We start from the raw sequence: 7,757 nt of genomic DNA, 5'->3' as shown, positions 1-7,757 counted from the left end.
TGATTTTTGTCTAATTTTTAGTGTGTAGTATGTATGTGCTTGAATTGGTGATAGGTATGCATGTGCCTAGGCTGGTTTGGATGTGTATGTGCCTGAGCTGGTAGTGTGTGTGTGTATGCATCTAATTGATTTGTGTGTTTGTATATGTGCAATTGTGTCACACCCTCCTGTCTAACAGTGCACTATTGAGATCTTGAGAGTTGACCTGACCCCACAGGCCAACAAATCAGGTCCTGCACAAACACAGTCCCCACCCTCTTGTATCCCCCAGTCCTTTGGAGCTCACTGTGGGGCTGCTACCTCAGCAGGCCACATGGTGCTCCCTGCCCCACCATCTCAGGAGGCTGGGAGACATCAAACCAGTCTGCCTCTGAACAGGCCACCCCCACCAGTTCTACATTCTCATGCTCCACATCATCCCATCCTTGTGTCCAACCCAGACAACAAGTGGCAGGACACCCTAGGTGAGGGTGGAGGTAAGGGTCCCCAGTAGACAAGTATGTATTCTACCTTGATCCCATGAGCCACCAGGGACCTCAGCTGATGGCTCCTCCATTGAGCTGTTTCCATAGGCGTGCATCTTGTACACTTTATGGACACCCCTGACACCTGCCTCTTTTGCCTGCAGTAGGAGACCCTGGCACACACCTACTTTGAGTGCACCAGGTTGTAGCCCCTCTTCTGTCTCCTCCAGAGCCTCCTGCTGAGGTTTTGGCTCTACTGCTCCACACACCATTTTTGTTATGCACTTCCAGTCTGTGGCCCCACCAAGTCCTGGGACCTCCTGGTCAACCTTCTCTTAGATCTGACCAAGCTGACCATTTATAAGGCCAGGAAGGAGGCTCTGGATGAGATGAACCTGGGTGAGTGTGGGGCTGCTTTCCTGCACTCCTCCGGTCACTCCTCCAGACAGAGTTTCAATGGTTGGCATCCACAAGCTCCCTCGACTCCTTTAGGGGGCAGTGAGCACTGGATGGTGTGCTCTGTTTGGTGTCCACTTCCAATGCCCTAGTTAACCTATGACCTTACTCCAATTCCTGGGGGGAGCGGGGGGTTGTTGTCCGAAGAAATTTACTGATGTGTCCCCACCAGTCTCCCTCATTAAGAGAGGCTTATAGGTTTTGTGATGGGCAACTGCCCATGAGCTTTTTTTTGGCACATCAAATAGGCCCATGTCACACTGTGGCAAAGCGTGGATGCTGAAAGGGAGAGTGAACTGGGAACAACCAGGGTTTTTCCCCTCTGTTCCTTTCTCACTTACAGCTTCCAGTATTTAAAGTCTAGGTAGTTCTAATACAGAGTCTGTAGCCCTAACTCCCATGTTCAATAGTTACTAATGCCCTTTTCCTCCCAGAATTTGTCTGATCCCATTTTGAATTTAGCTAATATGTTAGCTTCCACAACATCTGGTGGCAATGAGTTCCATACTTAAATTACACACTGTATGAAAAATTACTTCCTTGTGTTTATCTCAAGTTTATGCACTAAAGCAGAGTACACTGTACCAAAGAAACTTATAAAAGATTAAAAAAATAAAGATAAAAGAAATTAAATTCTTGAAAAGTAAGTAATTTACTTTGCCATATTTAAAAAATGAAGAGGAAAGAAACCAGATTTCTCCCAAATGATATGAAACTGAAAAGCACAGTTGTAGAATACCTTACACAAATTCCATCCATGAGTTGGGGTGGGGTTAGAGGGGGGTGGGAAATTCAGCTGAGAGGATTTGACGTTTTTAAGTACCTAAGAACCAGTTTTTCCTAGAAGAACTTACTGCAGAATCATCGATGCAGTACAAACAGTTAAAAAAGTCCAGGATTGATTTATAACACAGACTAAAGCCCACAACATGAAGGAAATAGCAGCCTGTCACTTTTTAATCTGGATGTTTCTCTTTAGGCACTAGACATCACCTTGTGATATTTAGCAGCCCTGCATTTCTTCAGCCCCAGAGACCCAGCATTCCTTAATCTCACTCAGCAGGAAAGTGTCATATTTATGTTGGAATTATTTTCCTCACCATTACTGCATGCAAGTGTCATTACAGAGAACTGCAGATAAACATTGTGATCTGGTAGAGAAAGGGGTAGAAGAAACCTTTAAAGTATAAATGTTCTTCTCATTAAGGATGTGTAATTTGTGCTTAATTTGACTGGTCTTTGGTGCAGACTGTAAAGAAAATACCAACTACATTTATCAGAGAGAATCATGGAGAAAAGTCAAGCACTCATCCATTTGGCATGCATATCTGCATTCTGGAAACTGAAGCTCACAGAGGAATCAGCACTGCCCAGGTCAAAAGTCTGTTGCCATTCCTGCTGTAAGGCTGCTCCTGTGGCCAGCTTTGTGGTCATGCAGAAGCAACCTATGATACATACGACCAGTACTTCAGACTGTAACTCTACATGTGCAAGCCAGTGGTCAAGTGAATAAGCTTACAGGCATACATTTCTCAGCTCGCAATTGGCTGACTAAATCAGTAGACTTTGGGGAATCAAATGGCCAACTGTTCATGTATTTTAACAAACTTTTTAGAGAAGCAGGAAAGAAGGAAATAACAACCAGTGAATAAGGGGATAACAAGACAAATAGAAACTGGGATTAAACCTCACATTACAATTTTATCTTCAACATACTCATCCAAATAGGGTCTGAAATATTTTTTCAGCTCATCTGTGTGTCTTTTCCTTTCTAGGCCCTCTTGTAAAGACATGCATTGATAGTCTTTCCCAATTGCTGCCTGTTATTCAATTAACATTGCAGTGGAAAACCATAGTTTGAAAATGCCATCATTAGCATTGTGGAAATACAGTGATCCTAACTAAACTATATGCAATGTGACAAGCATAAATGCCTTCAGGTGTGTTTTTGTCTCCTGTGAAATCTGAATTTTCATTTCCACCTATAAGAAATTTTATAATCTTTTCATTGTCCTATGCTTAAATGAATGGGATGATAAAACAGGTTAATAAGTAAATTTACCCAAAGGGTGATTATGCCCATAAATATATTTAAAACATATTCTTTAACTCAGGCATTCTTTATCAGACATATTCATAGTTTACAGATTTTACACAAATCAGAAGTATTAGGTCTGATACAATGCCCACAGAAGGCAGTGAAAATCTTTGGGCACAAAGCAGGAACAGAGTGCTGTTTTAGCATGCAATTCATGTAAAAACATTATTCTGCTAATGAAATAAGTGCAAGGTGTCCAAATCGTGTAACATTACTCCTCTTTCAATATCAATATTAATGAGGCTCAGTTCTTCTAGTGTCACTCCAGTGACTTCTATCAGTAAGTTTAATCAGAAATCATTTACCCCATAAGAAGAAGAATGGACCATAAAGGAATGCAACATAAAGGAAGTCAAGAAATGTCACCACATTTGGAGAAACTACCAAAAGTGAGGAACTTACAGAGCTCCCTCAAAAAACAAACAAAACCCCCCAGAAATTTGTAAAAAGAAAAATTCTATGCATCTATTTTTCTTAATGCTAATTCTTCAACTCTCAAGGGTAGAGGTTGTATGCCAAACAGGAAATTAATGTGTGTAAGTTGAAGTAATGGGTTCAGGCTCTGGATGTACAACTCACAAGCTACAAGCATTGAAATATGGGGTTACAAAGGTATGACCCATTTGTAAAATATAGAGTCTGATTCTTCAAACACTTACCAGATCTCTGCTGTGAATAGTGAAAGTGATATTAAGTCGACCATTTTTAATAACAGGTAAGTAATAATACCAGAGGAAGAGTATGAAGCATTTTGTTTGGCAATTATATTTGAATCCCAAGTTTGGATTCTGAACGGTTTCCCTCAAAGTTGCATTTTTAAAGCTCGGCTTTTGGTTTAGTCCCCTCACTAATTAGAAACAAAACCTTCAATGTGCAGTTGTATTAAGTAGTAAGAGCATGTAAATTAAGTTTATTTTTAGCTTCAGCCTGGCAATTGTTTCCATCCACAGCTGTATGGTGGATAAAACAGAACACTTGCACTCTCAGAAGTAAATCAAGCACTCATTCCTCAATGGAAAAAAAGCTGGAGGGGGGCGGGAAAAAAAAAAGGAAACCCAAAAACCCAAAGCAAACCTAAAACAAACATCAGAACTCAGTTTAGTTTAGGTTTCAAACTGTTAAGATGTGAGATCTTGAAAAACTCCTAATTTATTTGGTGGCTCACAGGAATACAGTGCTTTCTACTTTTCTGCTTACAAAGTGCTTTTGACTTCTTTAGGGCTCTGCCCATGATATCCACATGAAATCAGAGCGTGATCGGGGGTGCTACAAACTAGTTTTTTACTTAGTTGCCATCTTTAATTTTATAGGATATTTCAAGTGAAATCATTAGGTTTTTTCATCTCATTTAAAAAAATAAATCAGTGACAATAATCTCCCCCTTCCCTCCCAGGAACTTTAAACAGTTCCCTGCAGCATTTCCAACCAAAGCTTTGTAGCTTTCTCACTGTGAACAGAAACTGGAAAATGAAAATGGTGTGTGAGGTTTTAATTCTCTGAGCTGCTAATTGCCAACATTTATTCAGTTTTAGATCCCAGGCCTGCAAATAACTTAAATGACCTGAACCCCTCCTCACCCCCACCCCCAACACATGGAGTCCCATTGACTTCAGTAAAACCCTGTCTTGGCCTTCCGTTCAGATGTACTAGTTTCCAAAAATTATATCATAGATGGCACAAGAAATTCATTCTTAAACATAATTTCTTGACTCAAGTGTCCTTTTCATCTGGCTCATCAGTTCAGGATCTTGCGAGACCATATTACTCAACAGCTAGCAAGTTACCACCATCCTGTCTGCTATCTTCAGATTTATTACAAATGATGCCATTGCACAATGCATAACGGTTATGTTACCTACAGTACATTACACTTAGCTAGCCCCTAGGCACTCATTCTTTACATGAAGATTAAGGCTATTCTTGAACACAGTTCATGTGCATCAAAGTTGAGTGCATCTTCAGAACAGCTGCGATTGCTTTCTCTGTGTGTAGCCAGTTGCAATGCACTTGGGTTTACTTGAAAAAACTTGGAGGCTTCACTTGGCAGTTCTTGGTCCTATCAAGTTCTGATTGACAAATACACGTGAAATGTCCAAGTGTTGAAAAATAAAATAAAAATATCCAAACATAAAAAACCTAGCACTCAAGTCGTTTATTTACATAGGCAGAAGTCTTCTTGGAAATATCCCTTTAACTCATGGTCATCAAAGATACAGCCTATAGAGTCCTGTTGTCCAGTCTCCAGTGCTTCCCTGGGTCTGAGCTGACCCACACATTGCTGAACTAGCCCCAGGTGTAAGGCTTGCAATGCATACCACACGCAGCATCCACTCCAGGACCCGTGCTATATGTGGTGCCCACTCTGGGATGCATGCCACTAATGGTACCTTCCCCAATTGCCCCAGGTTCCATGTAGCATGAAGAACAGAGTGGGAGTTGTTGCCCTGGATCTGGCATGGGGAACAGTGGGAGCAGGGGAGTCTGTGGATCCAATTGGGCCTGTAAAGCAATCTGGTGCCACTCATCTGGTCCACAGGATTTGATAACCCTGCCTGTCCCTAACCTCTACATTGGTCAGTCTACTTCAGCAGTTTCCAAACTCTGACAGATTGAGTACCACCAATTTAAAATGATACAGCCTTAAGTACCACTGGCAAACTTTTCATACATGTAGGTAACAGACTATGTATTAAAACAACATCAAAACATTTAGTAATCATAAAGGATTCTTTTATCAGTTATGGTAGCCTTATAAAACAATTGAAAATGAGGGGGGGGAAACAGTGTAAACCAGAGGTAGGCAACAGTTTTGGCTGGAGTACTGAAGAAACCGCAATGTGTATGTGTACCCTGTAAGGTTCTGGAGTGTGGGCACACCAGAAAAACAATACTGGGGCAGAAGGTACATGGCAGGATGCACTGCATTTTAACATAGTTAATAATCATAAATGTTGCTTCTTCTTTTATTTATTTATTTTTTACAGTAAATACCAGGTTTTCTAAAAATTCTAAATTTGGTGACAATAAATAAAACAGCATATACTACCTTTGTTCTCGTGTATTCTTTTTTGTTAAGCATGTTGTGATGGGGGGAAGAGAAAGAAGAGAAAAGAGAGAAGAGAGAGAGAAAAGAGAGGAGAGAGAGAAAGAAGAGAGAGAGAGGGAGGGAGAGGGAAAAAGGAGAGAAGAGAGAAAGAAGAGAGAGAGAGGAGAGAAGAGAGGCATGGGGACAAGCCGATGCACAGGATTGAACGTGGGCATGTTGGCCCAGCCCGGCCCGTGGGAAGCGGCAGCCAGAGGACAGCGGGGGCTGGGTGAGGAGCATTGTCTGCCCCGGGGCTCCACAGACTCGGGCACAGCGGGGGTGCTCAGCTGCACTGGAGGTGGGGCCCAGGCCAGGCCGCAGAGCTCTGTGGGGGTGGGGCACAGCCGCCCTGCCCACAGGGAATGCTGCCTGGCCAGGGCAGGGCCTGGCTCCCCTCCAAGCCCTCCCCACAAATTCCCTCATTTTCACAGTCTGATCCCTTACACTGGAGAGACTCACTGAAGTCAGTGGAATTACATATGGGATAAAACAGCAAAATCTGATTCTAAAAGAAGCACTTTCTAGATTGTAATGTGATGGCATGTCCAAGTTGCAGTTAACTGATTTAGCTGGAACCACTCCATACATACAATTGAAGATGTGCAAATCTTTACAGGGTAAGGACCTATAAGCATGATCAATTATCAGTCTCAGATACCATACTACCACATATCCTTTTTACAGAAAGACTTACTACAATAAACAATATAGTATTCTTAATGGGACATCTTGCATATTTAGACCCATCATCAGATCAATAGTACCTTTTATTTACATAAAGAGGACAGGATATAACCAGTCTCTTGGAATATTAATCATAAGAAGTTCAAGGAGAAGAAAGTATCAGATGAAAAAAACTGAACCAGCTTAGAAAAAGCATGCTTTTTTGGTACCTTGATCCCCCAAACTACATAAGCACACAATTTCAATGGATTGCTTACTAAAGGAAAGTTCACCACATGTTTAAGTGTTTTATAAAAGAAGACATAAATCAGCTGTATGGACTGGAGTATGAGAATGCATATGAAAACTTTTTTTTCATCACCCTCACTTCTTCACATCAGGAATGAAATCTATAACAAGGAAGGTTAATTTATTCAAACCAGTATAATTTGGATAATTCTGCTCTGCATTGTAGATAGAGTGAAGAAAGGTCAGGAAACAAATCTTTCCTCTTCCTCCATTAAGTCAGGAGCAGGTATCTCCCTGGAGGGGAACAAGTTATTCAGGTAATGAGCATATACTTTTGTCAGAAGAAGCCAAGCAAAATGACTAGATCTTTAAAGACACAGCCATAATTCAATAATTTTCTTTTGAATTATGGATCAATTAAAATTACTACCATAGAAGCTTAATCTATCATCATCACGAAAGACAACAAAGAAAGCAAAGTATTACTGAAGGGGGGGGGGGCAATTATTTCAGCTGGAGGGCAACTTATTGAATTTTGGTGAGTTGTCAAGGACAGCATGGGTAACCCTGACCCTTGACAGTTGCCCTGCCCCCAGTTGCCATATTGGAACTGGCAGTCCCTTCCCCTACCCCCTGACTTTTGCTGCCCGACATCCCTCCCTTTGTCTTGGAAGCACTCCTTTAGGGAGGGAGGGTGTTACAAACTTGAAACCACAAAAAAAAAAAAAAAAAAAAAAAAAAA

The sequence above is a fragment of the Gavialis gangeticus genome, unplaced genomic scaffold (assembly GCF_001723915.1).
Source record: "Gavialis gangeticus isolate Ggan-Ray unplaced genomic scaffold, GavGan_comp1, whole genome shotgun sequence".
NCBI classification, from domain to species: Eukaryota; Metazoa; Chordata; order Crocodylia; family Gavialidae; genus Gavialis; species Gavialis gangeticus.
This window is presented reverse-complemented; position numbering follows the sequence as displayed.